The sequence below is a fragment of the Lissotriton vulgaris genome, chromosome 4_1, assembly GCF_964263255.1.
Source record: "Lissotriton vulgaris chromosome 4_1, aLisVul1.2, whole genome shotgun sequence".
NCBI lineage: Eukaryota > Metazoa > Chordata > Amphibia > Caudata > Salamandridae > Lissotriton > Lissotriton vulgaris.
In genome coordinates this window covers 269,637,414-269,652,505 of record NC_141691.1, presented here as the reverse complement: position 1 = coordinate 269,652,505, position 15,092 = coordinate 269,637,414, and positions in this window count along the sequence as shown.

Here is a 15,092-nt window from a genome sequence, read left to right as displayed (position 1 = left end):
GCCCTATTATGTACCAGGGCCCTACAAGTGAAATCATGCCAATCACAGGGATACTCTAACCCGTAATGTACGCTAGTATATGTGGGTGTTTTTACTGTATTCTAAGTGTCTTTCAAAATCGTACTGGCTATGGGCCCGGTTAGTCCATGTCAGTTACCACCAGTACCAGTCAGTAAAAAGTTGGGGACACAGGATGCCTTTGAAACAAGGCATCTTTCTGCATCTCTGTTGGTTCTTTCTTCAAATTTCTTGCTTCTTTTTGCACTTCTTTTTGTCTTTCTGGACTTCTTTTGCCTCTTTCTGCATTTCTCTAGCTTCTTTCTGCGTCTTTCTTCCTCTTTCTCCACATGTCCTACCTCTGTAGGCATAGTTAGAAATTAGAATTTAAAAAACCTTGGAAATTCACTGAAAAACCCATTGGTTTCAGGGATGTTATTGTTAGAAATAAGCATAGAAATTCACTGAAAAAAACATTGGTTTCAGGGATGTTATAGTTAGAAATAAGCATTTAAAAAAACCATAAAAATTCACTTAAAAAAAAATCGGTTTCAGAGACATTCTAGATAGAAATTATCATTTAAAAAACGTTTGAAATTCACTGAAAATAACCATAGGTTTCAGGAATGTTATAGTTAGAAATTAGCATATAAAAAGCCAAAGAAATACACTGAAAACACCATAGGTTTTAGGGATGTTATAGTTAGTTAGACATTTCACTCATACAAAACCAGAGAAAATTCAGCCGTCATAGTTAATTGAGTTAACTATACTTCGCACCCCCGCAATGCTCTGCTGATAACATCACATATTACATCATTCCTGACATGGTAAGGGACAACACTGATGCCATCTAAAATGACATCACTGATGACATCACCCACGTGATAATCTGATGTACCTCCTCACACCCTAATATAACCTTTGATACACCCACTCTAAAATACAAACTACCATTTTCGAAACCATAGACACACCAATACCAGTTACTACATACCCACTCACTGATTTCTAGGTCTACACACACATCTACTTATTCACCCATACAGTCACTCATACATGCAGTGACTTATCAATACAGCACTATCATTTGCACTCATACACTTATACAGACACTCAAACATTGCCACTCATCCATAGAGTTACTCACACACCTAGTCAATCATGCAAAGAATCATTCATACTCCCATTTACTCACCTATTCAGTTATACGCACACCACCTCACTTATTAATACAGATACTTACACCTACTTACTCTTATGTTTTCACTGATACAAGCACACACTCATCCATACAGCCACTGTCACAATCACTCATTCTCACAATGATTTTTATACTCCAACACTCACATATACTGCCTTTCAAATATGTAGTTACTCACACATGTATCACTGAGGCATCCATTCATTCACCAACGTACACATAACACACTAACCCACCCATACAGCGTTCCACAGATGCACTCTTAAACCCATATACCCAGTAAATTACCCACTCACACATCTATGCACAGAGTCACACAACCCCCACCCAACCGCACAGACACTCAGGCACCCATACAGATACTCGGACAACCAATCAATAATCCATATAGACACTTGTGTAGCTACTCACCAACCCATGCAGCCGCTTACACACCAACTGACAGACTGATACAGACATTTGCACAGTTTACTCACTAACCCATGCATTTACTAAGACAAGTTTAATCACTCACTTATACAATGAGTCACACACCTAGTGAATCATCAATTCAGACACTCATAGACCTACTCATACTTTAATACACCGTGGCATATAATATATATAAAACATATTTAAACTTTTCAGAAACACACAGTCACTGGATGATGACCTCAGTGATGTCATTTGCGATGTCATCAGTAATGTCATGTGAGATGTCATCAGTGATGTCATCGGTGATGTCAATGACCATGTCATGAATGATATAATATGTGACGTCATCAGCAGTGCATTACGGGGCGCGAGTTATAGTTTGCTCAACCAACTATAATGGCCGAATTTCTCTGGTTTTGAACAAATGAAATGTCCAACAAACTCTAACATCACTAAAACCTATGTTTTTTTCAGTGAATATATATATATTTACTCACCATTGCTAAAGGTCAGATTCAACGGCTTTCCATTACTTTGATGAAAAAATCTGGCTACTTGTACCAAGTTTGTTTAGACTGTAAAACTTTGTCTTCGTTATCTTTTTTACTTCATCACTAACAGCACTTGCTGTAATCTTTATAAGAGCTGGCATAGCATTTTAACGGAGCTGTACCACACTTGTACTTCCAATCACCTCTTCCTGAGCTGTCAGTGTTCTGCCACAGCTTTTGTCACTTGAGCGGAGGGACTTGCTCAGCGGGATTTATTCCCTGGCACCGAAACAGAGTGTTGCCACTGATAGGTAGGTGCGGCTTCCCTCTTTCCCTCTCCTGCCCTGCCTACTTAAGAAAGGAAAAGCACTGACACACGCAGCGCCAAAGGCAAGCCCATCTGGGCCCATCCACACCTGACCGCCACCAGGACCCCTGTTCTTCTTTCTTTCCCCTGCACCTTTCAGGTACTATTGGTGGACTTATTCACCCCTATTTAATGGTAGCCTACTGCTACTTGAGTGAAGAGCTTAATCTAGTAACCAACTATTGCAAGGCCAATCCATCAGCGGGCCTTTAGGCAACTCCTTTATCAGCATCCATTTTTAAAGTTGGCATGAGAATTAATCAAATTGAGTATAACCCTCACTCCAAAGCTTGGTCTAAGGACATAGTAGGCAGGGACACTGCTGAGCAATTTAACCCCATAACAGGGCTTTATTTCAAATGCACGTTCAATTCCAAAACATGCACTCGAGATATGGAGTTTGCTGGACTCCGAGAAGCAAGATATATGTTTTATCACTGAAGCCTGACTTCATGACACTGCCCTCCCCGATGTGACGACTGCTTTCCTCCCCGATTATCAACTGGTTAGACTTGACAGGAATATGGCAGAGGAGGTGGCAAAGCAATAGCCTTTAGGGCTAGATTTGAGATCAGAATCTTGGAAACCATTACCTTAGAATAGTCTGAACTTTGTATTTTTGGAATTGAAAAACAAACTAAGGGAACCTGGAGAGGTGCCCTAGTCTACAGACCTCCCGGCCCTAAACCCAATTTTATCAATTGTCTGATCAAGATTATTGCTCCGCACCTACTAGCAGCTGACATCATTTTCCTTTTCGGTGACTTTAATTTTCACACAGAACTTCTTTCTGATTCGTATACGAGTCAACTGATCTCTAATCTAAATACACTGGGATTAGAACAAACGGTGACTGGACTCACCCATTTGGCAGGCCACACTCATGGCCTCTTGTTCACTAATACAGCCATCATTAAAGTGGAGTTCCCATTCCCTTAGATCTGGTCTGACCACAGTCTATTGAAATTCTCTTTACAAACAGCCCCCACTAATAATAAACTTAGTAGTGATTAGAAATGGAGAAGACCCTGGATAAAAGTTATTTTAGCTGCTATTCTCCCTATTTCAGCCCCCACCTCTAATTAACACTGAGGATATAGATCATGCAGTGGAAGCCTTTTGAGAAGGCAATTATACAGGCCCCCGACATCATTGTACTTCTGTTGAGGGTCAAGCTTAAGTCTACGGTATCAATCTGGTTCACTGAATCACTAAAATCTGAAAAACTAGCCAGTAGGAAAGCCGAACGCAAATGGAGGAAATCCAAAAGCACTGAAGACAGACAGGCATACAAATGAAACCTACAGATTTTACCTAGATAATATTAGGTAAGCCCAAAACATTTATTTTATCAATAGAATGGACAAGGCTACTAATTTAAATAAGGAGCTTTGTAAAATACTACAGGAATTTATCAAAACTCCCTCCTGTCAGTTTAACAACCCTTCTTCACATCACTGGGTGGACACATTGCCCACCCTCTTTGAGAAAAAGATTAACACCATTCATAGTCACTATGCCTACCCACACAAGTGAGATACCTTTTTTATCGGGAGACCTGGGGGAATGCTGGGTGGGAGGAAATGTGTGGATCCATGTAGATTCCAGAACTTTCCCACACAGAAATTTGAGAAAAAAGTGATTTTTCAGATAAATTTGAGGTTTGCAGGGGATTCTGGGTAGGAGACTGTTGGAATTAGCCCTTTTTGGCAGCTTCGCCCCCAAACTTTTTGCCTTAAGCTCTGACATGGTGTAGTGATTTTAGGCCTCTGCGCACTTTAGCACTGTGTTCCATTGTTAAGTGCGTGCGCGCTCTGAGTGTGTGTGGTGAGATTAGTCTGCCCTCCCATAGGAATGCAAGGGGGATATGTGTGTCCATGGTAATTCCTGGTATGAGGGGAGTGCAGGGTTGAGTTTAGTATGTGCAAACTCGTGAGAATAAATGCTGCACAATGGTGTGCACAGATTTATGTTGACTGGTGGAGAAATGCCACTTTTACAAGTTTTATACAACAAAAGATATGCCAAAACTGATAATTAAATCCCAAAGCACCAGTTGACAACCAGAGCAGAAAGATTATTCCGAACTGGGTTGGGCTACTTAATAGCTGTTTATTCAAAGCGATTTAGAAAATATAACAAATGAATCAATTCAAACACAATACTGTACAATTATAAAAAAACACTTGGACACAGCACAGTAGGAATATACAAGATATGATCGAGATATAAGGGCATCAACACTCAGCCAATCGTGTCACATTCATTCAGCTTGCATACGTACATTCATACCAACCACTCCACCTAACTGGGTTAACAAATGTACCAGCTTCGGAAGTGGGAGAAGGAGAAAAGAGAACACGGGGGAGGAAGAAGACTGCTCTCTCAGTTTATATGAAACGTTTTCCAAAACAAATTATGAAAAACTGTACACTCCAAACACTCAATACCAGTACAAATTGTCAGATAAAGCAAATTGTCCAAAAAACATATCATAAGACTTGTGTACTTAGAGATTCACTCAAAAATGCGCTATAAATCAACACTTGAGTGATAATACGCATTTCAAATCCCTAATTCAGAGGGGATTCTCCTCAAGGCCAAGACAATTCCTCTGTAATTTCAACGGGGAGCCTATTGCAGACTGGAAAGCTTCCTATTGCGAGTGGCGAAGGATCGGTCATCCACAGGCATCTAAATTAATACGCAGCAGTCAGGACCCAAGAGGGACCTTGAAGCGGCATAATAGCTCGGAAGAGCCCGGTCAGCGTCGTATGAAGCACTGATCCCTCGGGCATGCGCTGTGTCGATACAGAAGCGAGGATTGAAGCCTTCGTTGTAAACAAACTTGGCGGGTTGCATTATAAACTAGCGGCGTTCCTAGTCTCACGAGGCCGGTAGAGGTCTGGCCTCTCCATGTAATTGCTGGACGGGTGAGTGGCACTAATCTCCCGTGCATGCGCAACGGACGGAGGCTTCAATCCTCACTTCTGTACCGACACAGCGCATGCCCGAGGGATCAGTGCTTCATATTCGACCCCGATTGACGTTGCTAAGGTCTGTGTCGGCTCTCTATATCGACGGGGCTGTGGTGGACCACTGGGAGCCCCCTAGGAGAGGGACCGGGCGAAGGACAGAGCACCCAGAAGCATCACGGGAGACCAGAGGAGTCCCAGTGAGCCCGGTGAGTGGTGGCTCCATGTTGTTGGTGCCCTTCAAGGCACAGGGCCACTTCCACATTTTGAGCGGCCCCGTCTTGCAGCAGGCAGCTTCAACGAGGGGGTGCATAATTATTTTTAGAGCCTAGGTGGCTCCAACGTGGGCATATTTATTTAAAGAGCCCCAGTAGGGGTCCCGAGGGCCAGTGGGCCCGTGCTTTTCCGTATTGGACATTGTTATCCAGCTGCCCCACTTTGCAGGGGTCAGCTGCAATGCTTTGGGGGCATTAACTATTCGCAGAGCCCCATGTGGCTCCAACGTTTTGTATAACTATTTTCAGAGCCCCGTGTGGCTCCAACGGTTGGCCTATTTATTTTCAGAGCCCTGTGTGGCTCCAACGAAGCGGGCACATTTGTTTTAAGGGCCACTGTGAGCCCATGCCGCATTTTAATATTTCCAGCTTCCCAGCAACTAGTGGTCAGCTGCACCAATAAGGTTATTCTTTGTTTGGGTGGGACATGTCTTCTAAGCTAGGAGTGAGATGCACTCCATCGCCCAGCTCAGCGTACAGCTTTCGGGGCCAAATTCCCATAAAGGATACGCTGGCGCGAACGCACAGTGTACGCGCCGGCGGCGCGCTAAAGGCAAGCCCACCTGCGTCCGTCCGAGCTAAGGACGCGCACAGCGCCAGCCATGCTGCCCCTTTTGGAGGAATGTTGGGAATTGATGGAGTTTGCGGAATATTAAGATATACCAGCATGGAACTTTGTAACATGGATGAGTCTGGAAAGGGTAGGGGTAAATTTACATTGGAGGAGACTGCATACCCTACATCCGACTTTAAAAAAAATAAACATTCTGACTTGTGGCTTGTTTAATGTAAGATCACAACCCAAACACAGCAGGGAAATTCAGTTGCTGCTGGAACTCCAAGAACTGGACGTGTTGTTCATGACAGAACCTGGACTCACTTAAAGTGTGAGGTAGATCCAGGCCTGTCCACCTGGGAATAATATGTGCCATAAACTGAGATTGAGTGGGAGGGGAGGTGGAGTCGGTGTGATTTATAAAGATTCTTGGAAAATTGCTACACTACCTATTGATGCAATTGAAGGATTTGAATTACTCAGTTTTGCAATATGGGGGTTCATGGACATATCTTGACGGGGATTGTCTGTTACAGACCGCCCAGGAGCTCTTAGTGTGCAACAGCAGCAGTCGCTCATGGAGACTATTACTAACATGGCTGCGCAGCACTTAGTGCCAGCTGCAACATTTAGGTTTGTGCAATGGCACACCCCTGACTCCTGCTGCATTGACAGCGCACCCTGACTTTTGGACCTATGGCATTTTTGCCCCTTGGAGATGGCCAGTTGGCCAGGGGGACAATTAGGTTTGTAGGGCGCCAGGCCCTAATGGGATTCATAGGGTGCTAGGAAATGCAATGTATGTTGTATGATTTACGCACCCTGTTTTTAAGGCTCTAGATGTGTTTTAGGATTATGAGGTTTTACCTACTCTGTTATGTTTTAGTTTATTCCCTACTCTGGTTTAGGTATGAGTAATTCCCTACTGCGGTTTATGTTAGTAAGTTTATTTCCTAATGCGAGTTATGTTTAGGAGGTTATGGTCTACTATGTTTAGGCTTATGAGGTTGGCGCAGAATACATTTCTCGCCTAATGTGATACTGTACATGATAGGATTTATGTTACAGGATGGTGCTGAGTATAGTGTGCCAGGAATTACTGGTTGTGTTCTAAGTTGATGAGCTGTTCTTACTTTACTATTTCTTACCAAGTGATAATTCTGACAGTGGCTCACGTGGCTCTGTCATGTGTAAATAATCCCCTGTAAATATTGCCCAGTGGCAGTTGGCACAGTGTAAATTGTGTGATTACCATCTAATGTGTTTGATGATGAAAGTCATTGTTGAGGCTTGTGTGCCTAGTGTGCTTAGTGTGCTAAGTGTGTTAAGTGTTCTAAGATGCTGCTAACATCTTTTGCAATTTGCACAGTCGGGGGGTATTTTAGCAACACTTGATATGATCGTTTTTAAAACCAATTGCTGCTGGGCGGTTTAAAGGACTTTACGTACATGTTGGGGCTGACTGCGTCTGCCTTACCTCGCGTTCTCCGTCAGTCAGAGTGGAGCCGCCATCTTATGAGGTCAGCGTACAGCTTCCGGGGCCAAATTCCCATAAAGGATACGCTGGCGCGAACGCACAGTGTACGCGCCGGCGGCGCGCTAAAGGCAAGCCCACCTGCGTCCGTCCGAGCTAAGGTCGTGCACAGCGCCAGCCATGCTGCCCCTTTTGGAGGAATGTTGGGAATTGATGGAGTTTGCCGATTATTAAGATATACCAGCATGGAACTTTGTAACATGGATGAGTCTGGAAAGGGTAGGGGTAAATTTACATTGGAGGAGACTGCATACCCTACATCCGACTTTAAAAAAAATAAACATTCTGACTTGTGGTTTGTTTAATGTAAGATCACAACTTAAACACAGCAGGGAAATTCAGTTGCTGCTGGAACTCCAAGAACTGGACGTGTTGTTCATGACAGAACCTGGACTCACTTAAAGTGTGAGGTAGATCCAGGCCTGTCCACCTGGGAATAATATGTGCCATAAACTGAGATTGAGTGGGAGGGGAGGTGGAGTCGGTGTGATTTATAAAGATTCTTGGAAAATTGCTACACTACCTATTGATGCAATTGAAGGATTTGAATTACTCAGTTTTGCAATTAAGGAGGTTCATGGACATATCTTGACGGGGATTGTCTGTTACAGACCGCCCAGGAGCTCTTAGTGTGCAACAGCAGCAGTCGCTCATGGAGACTATTACTAACATGGCTGCCACTCACACTAGACTAGTGATCTTGGGGGATTTCAATCTTTGGTTGAATGGATCCCTTGATTCTGGCTACAATAATGTCCTCCAGTCGTGCGAAGGCCTTGGCCTACACTAGCGGGTAGCTAAGGCAACACATAAGGGAGGACATACACTTGATTTAATCTTCTCAGGGGATCAAGTCCTTAATATTGTGGATATTCTGCCTATGGACTGGTCTGATAATTTTTTTATTACATTTCAGGTGGATAAGCCCAGTTTCAACAATCAGTAAGCCAGTATTGTGAGTAACTATGTTAGCAGGGACTGGAAGGCTCTCCTAAGAAAGAGAGGTTCAGCCCCTGTGTTTCATCTGGAGGGCTGCTTTTTGCTAGACAAGCAGGTGGAGGAGAACTATGCAACCCTCTGCTCACAGATGACCTCTGTATTGGACTCAGTTACTCCACTAAAAGATCACAAGCGAGGAGGCAGACCATCGACTCCCTGGTTTAATGACAAACTAAAAAATTGAAACTTGACTGTAAACAGGCGGAGAGAAAGTGGAGAAGGGGTTATGACAACAAAGATAAATATATTTGGAAACCTACGATTGTGTGCTATAATAAATAAATAAATATGGCCAAAGCAAATTATTTTTCCAATATTATCCTGAATGCTCCTAATAGTTCGAGAAGCATTTTCAATATATTGAGCAATTTAATTAGTCCCGACTGTACATAGAAACAGACACCCCCCTCCCAACACGTATGTGACAGTCTGGCTAGGTTTATCGATGATAAAATTAAAACTATCATTTATGACCTTGGTGGGGAGTCCCGCCAACCTGAGTCAGAAACCTTAGAAATCAACGGTCTCAGTGGCAGCTTTATGAGTGGTACTGATGCAACAACCAGAGGCTCAGAGAATTAGTCTAGCAATATTCTAACTGAGTTTGTGACATTATCAGTAGAGGATTTTGGTATGGTGGCTCTAGGTATTACTTCCGGATCACCTTTGGATCCCCCTGCCACAGAAAATTTGGAAAGAGTTGGAAGCAGTGCTGTTCCCTACACTTTGGCTAATTTACAATCAGTCCCTTCTTAGTGGAGTGGTCCCGTTCCAGTGGGAACCAGCACTAGTGACACCCCTTTTAAAGAAGCCCTCGCTGGACCCTGCAAGCCAAAACAACTATAGACCTATTTCCCTTTCGCCTTTTCCTGCCAAAATTGTGGAAAGAGTGGCAAGCTCTCTTTCAAAACATCAGGAAATTAAAAAAATCTTAGAAGATGTACAATTTGGCTTCCGGCCTGCACATGGCACTGAGACAGCTTTGGTGACCATGATGGATGAGCTACGGATATGGGCAGACAGACGTCAAGCAGCAGTTCTTATTCTGCTGGACCTGTCTGCCGCATTCAACACGGTTAACCATGCCATCCTGCTGAGGAGGCTGAGAGAGGTAGGGGTGACTGGTCTTGCTTTTAGCTGGTTCCAATCCGTTCTTTCAGGAAGGAGTCAAGCGGTGGCCCTCCCTCCTTTTCAATCTGCCTTTACCAACATCACGCATGGCATACCTCAAGCCTCCACAATTAGCTCAATCTTTACATGAAACCCCAAAACGCTGAGATATTTGCTGATTTCGCTGGTGTGGGCAGGTGGTCAGGCTAGGGTATTGTGAGAATTGCTGTCGCTACCAACCAGACAGGGAGGGCTGGGTGCACCGGATATGAAATTGTACGCTTTTTGCGCACAGGCACAATTTTTACAATATTGTGTGCACCCGACGCCATTCCAACCACATGTAGCTGTAAAGCAAGATGCAGTGGTGCCTATTCCGCTTCGAGTGACAGTTTACCAGAATCATAAACGGCCCATTGATGGGATCGAAACGGCCGAAATGCTCAGATGGGCATGGGAGGGGGTGTGTATGTGGGCGATGTTACCTATTTTGTATGTTCCTTCGATCCCCCTTGCACAAAATCCTATGTTACTTAACATCAGGGACAAGTTAAGTGGCAAGATTGCACAGGCAATGACACTCAATTCTTTAGCTCCATACAGATTTTACATCTCAACTGCCTACCCTGAATGCCCTGGAAAATGTATTGACTACTCCGTCCCTACGTAAATTCATCACCAGACTATACACACTTATGCAGTCAGATGCGCCTGGAGTGACTGTGTATGCTCGCGCTAACTGGGACGTGGAGTTGCCTGTCCCCTTGACAGACAATGAATGGACATACTGTTGTGCACAGATGACTGATCTCTCACCCAACTACAAGCTCATACTATTTCATTTAAAATTTTTACACCAGTACTACAGAACGCCTATTGGTTTACAGAAGATGGGGTTAGGTGACAATGATTATTGTTAGCGGTGCGGCGCTAATGCCACGTCGTTCCTCCACATGGCCAGGGGATGTCCCGCCCGTAGTATCTATTGATCTCAAATTTTTGAATCGATCAACCAAATCCTAGACCTCAGGGTATCCCCTTCCCCTCTGGTGAGAATATTAGGATATGTTAAATGCACGCACATTAAAAAACGTAAATTACATATGCTGCTTTTGCTATTTGCTAGGCAACAAATAGCAATTGTTTGGGGGAAAAGAAGGTCTCCCACCGTCAAAGAATGGCTGAGGAATGCAACGTAGAGCCAAACACAACTAGCAACATACTGGGAAGTCATGCCACTTACATCCCGGCCTAGGGAGATCTGGGAGCCGTTTATTGAATGGGCTTGGACACATGTTGTTAACTCTGTTCATACTAGGGAGGCCGGAGATGAGGACATACCAGTGTGAGATCCAGAATGTAATGTACACAACTGAGTCAAATGGAGGCTATTGGACAATAATGAGTTGTAAGAGAGATCATAAGTATATGTACCAATGCACTCTCAATTGAGTTTACACACAATCTAGCTGTAAGTTGAGTCACGCCACATGGTGTATATATACAAAGTTGGTTATTTTTCTATGTAGGTCTATACCACCACCATTGTCCTCACTGCATAAATTGTTTATAAAATTGTGTATGTCACGTGTCCCTGCGATATATTGGTTCGATTACGCACCACCAAAATGTTGGGTTTTTTTTGCCGTTATATTGTACTGTATCACTCTTTTGAAAATCAATAAAAAAATATATATATATATTTACATGAAACCCCTGATTGAGGTCACATGGGCGCATAACATTAATATCGTAAATTATGTAGACGACACGCAACTGATTCTCTCCTTAGAGGGAGATCAGTCGGCATCTCTGGAAGTGTTTCATGGCTGTCTGCCGGTTACGGCTCTGGTTGAGGTCCTCTATTGTTCAGTGTGGAAGGTTCCCTCTGTGCTTCCTGGAAATTTCTGGCCCTTATATACACCGACTGCACTGAGGCAGGTGGAGAAGGTTCGGAATCTGGGCGTAATGTTTAAGGAGGCTCAGGTTAGCAAAATGGTGGGAAGCTGTTTCACCGTTATTAGAACTTTGCAGAAGATTTTTCCCCTGCTGCTTTCTGATGCCCGAGCACTAGTAGTGCAAAGTTCTATATTAAGCAGATTAGATTACTGCAATGCGTACTGTTAAAGTCCCTGAAATAACTTTTATAAAGACTTCAGAGGATTCATTCAACAGCAGCCAGGCTAGCCTTAGGATGGCCCAGAGGGTCCGCCTCTTCTTTGGCCTGGGCAGAGCTGCATTGGCTACCGATAAGACAAAGAATTAAGTTTAAGTCTCTCTGCTTAGTGTTCAAGGCCCTGCATGGGACTGGACCTGTATCGATGCAGAGAAAGATTGAATGGTACGTACCAGGGAGAAGCCTATGCTCCTCTTCAGCCAGACTGGTAAAAATACAGAGATTCAAGAAAGTAAAATACTACATAAGGCCCTGAGAAGAATCCCAGGAAAACCAGTGGGATTCGAAACGCGTAGGCCTCTGCCACATTGTGTCTGCAAGAGCGACAGGATGATCCATTTATTTTTCTCTAGTCGCTAGTACAATACCAAGTGTCCTTACCAAAAAGTTCCTTTTTGTAGATCTAATTAGGATTGTACATTTAAAAGTCAACTGCTCTTCCATAATTGTAAAACTGTAGCCGCAGACAGTGGTTTTCTGTTCCCTCTGTAGTATAGATTGTACATATTTTTAAGATTGTAGCCCTCGTCCTTGATAGTCCCTCCCCCTGACTAGTGTGAATGTGTATCGAACGTGTTTTTGAATGCCTGTGATATGTCTGGAATCTTGTATGACTGATGATTAGTAATCATATCCCCAATTGTTGTGTGTCCTTTTGTAAATATGTTTCGCATGTAAAAAATGAAAAAAATAAAGTTTTCTGTTTTTCTAATAATGCTAAAATAAAAAGCTATTGAATAGTAATTCCCGTTCTTGATTATACTTTCAAGTTCTGTTTGGTTATTTGTTTTTCCAAAATTATTCATATCAGCACTGGCACCCCTCTTTTTTTTCTTGATTATGGAATGAGCTTCCACTGGAATTGAGACAAGTTAGGGATCTTCTCCCCTTTAGAAAGAGAATAAAAACCTGGCTGTTCCCAAAAGTCTAGATTTGCTGTCAGCTCCCGGGGCATATCCATAAACAGTGCACATCTGAATGTCAGCGCCAGGATGCCTGCAAGGTGACATTGCGCTTTATAAGTGATATAAATAAATAAAATAAATAAATAATATAAAGGCTATTTATATATAACCATGTGTGGAGTTCCTTTTGTGGTGTGCCTAATATGTTGTTGCTGTGTGTGTTGTGCAAATGCTTTACACAGCACCCCCGGGATAAGCCTGACTGCTCATGCCAAGGTACCAAGGGGATGAGCAGGGGTTATCTTTGCCGTGTAACTTCCTTGCCCTGACTAGAGTGGTGGTCTCTGCCTGGCTTTGGCGCAAGCAGTAGCCAACCAGATATCCCATTTCTAACAGGGACCCATGCATACTATACCTCGCTGGACTCCCCCTGGTGTCTAGCTTTCAGAAATGTGTTGGTTTGGTAGGTTTCCAGATGGCTGAGAAGCCCGGGGTCAAAAACTTATCACAATGCCAAAAATCATTATAATGAACTTGACACTAATCAGACATCTGTTACTTCACTTCTAGTAGAGTTTATGAAACTCACACAAGAAATCAGAATCACCCTCTTTAAGATCAAATCAGGCTCTCCGTTCGACCCGGTCTCACCCCACATACCGTCTATCATTGCCACGGCACTCCTCAAGAGTCTCAATGACTTTTTAATATATCCTTAACCCCTTCACTGCTAGTCTTTTTCTCCCCTGTGCTAAGCCTTTTTTTGGCTATTTCGGGTAGTTCATGCTTAGGCCCCTGTAACTTTTTGACCACATAAGGTATCCATGCCAAATTGGCTTCCTTTTTTCAACATTATGGGGATTAGAAAGGTACCCATGGTTTGTGGATTCCCCTGGAAGGAAACCCAGAAATTTGCCAAAATACAGGTAGATTTTTTTTGGAGGGGGATGGGAAAAAAGGGCTACAGATTAAAGCATCTGTTTTTTTCCCTACAAATGGTATAAAAAAAGGGGTTGTGGTGCTGAAATCACCATCTTCCCAGCTTTCAGGGACAAGCAGACTTTTGTCAGATAACCAACATTTTTTACACAGTTTTTGCTATTTTTCGTCCTTTCAACTTCCTTTCAATTAATGATAGAAATGGGTATGAAAGCCACAATGGATCCTGGAAAGCTATACATTGTAGAAATGTACACAACATTCTGAATTCACCAAGTTTTCATTTGTGTAGATCATTCAAGGTTTCTTTATAGAAACTAACAGTTAAATATAGGAACATTTTTAAATTAGTTGAAAAAAACTGCAATTTGAGTCTACGTTTTCACCTGTAATTTCTTCTAAATATGACAACTGTTTAAAAGTTATATACAGTTACATCCGCTGGACCTTTCTGGTTGTGGGGATATATAGGACTTGTAGGTTCACCAAGAACCCGACGAACCCAGAGCCATAACTGAGCAGCGTCTTGCAATGGTTTTTTATTGTGAACCGGGTATATAGCAAATTTTCTGGGAAAATGTGTACATGGAAAAATCGGTATGAAAGACACCTGTATTTCTGAAATGGGAACAAAATATAGAATCTAGAAACAGTAGATATTTGCACATTTCTGACTAGCATGAAAATTATAGGTAATTTGTCAAAATGACTAATTTTTTACCCATTGTCTTTGATTTGGAGCGCGCAATGCATCGGAAGTCAATAGGTAATAACAGTTGCTTTACAATTCTGTGTTACCTTAAGTCTCCCAATAAAAATGGTATCTCACTTGTGTGGGTAGGCCTAGAGTCCACGACAGGAAACGGTTTAAAACGCAACGTGGACTCACCACATTTTCACAATGAAAAATCACTCTTTTTTTGGCAAAGTGCCTAGCTGTAGTTTTCGAACCCTAGCTCTGCCGGCACCTAGGGAAACTTATACATTTTTTAAAACTAGACACCCAGGGGAATATAGGATGATGTGACTTGACTGGCTCTCACCAGGTTCTGTTATCCAGAATCCCTTGCAAACCTAAGAAATTGTAAAAAAACCCCACATTTTTCTCACATTTCTGTGGTGGAAAGTTCTGGAATCTGTGTGGATTCCA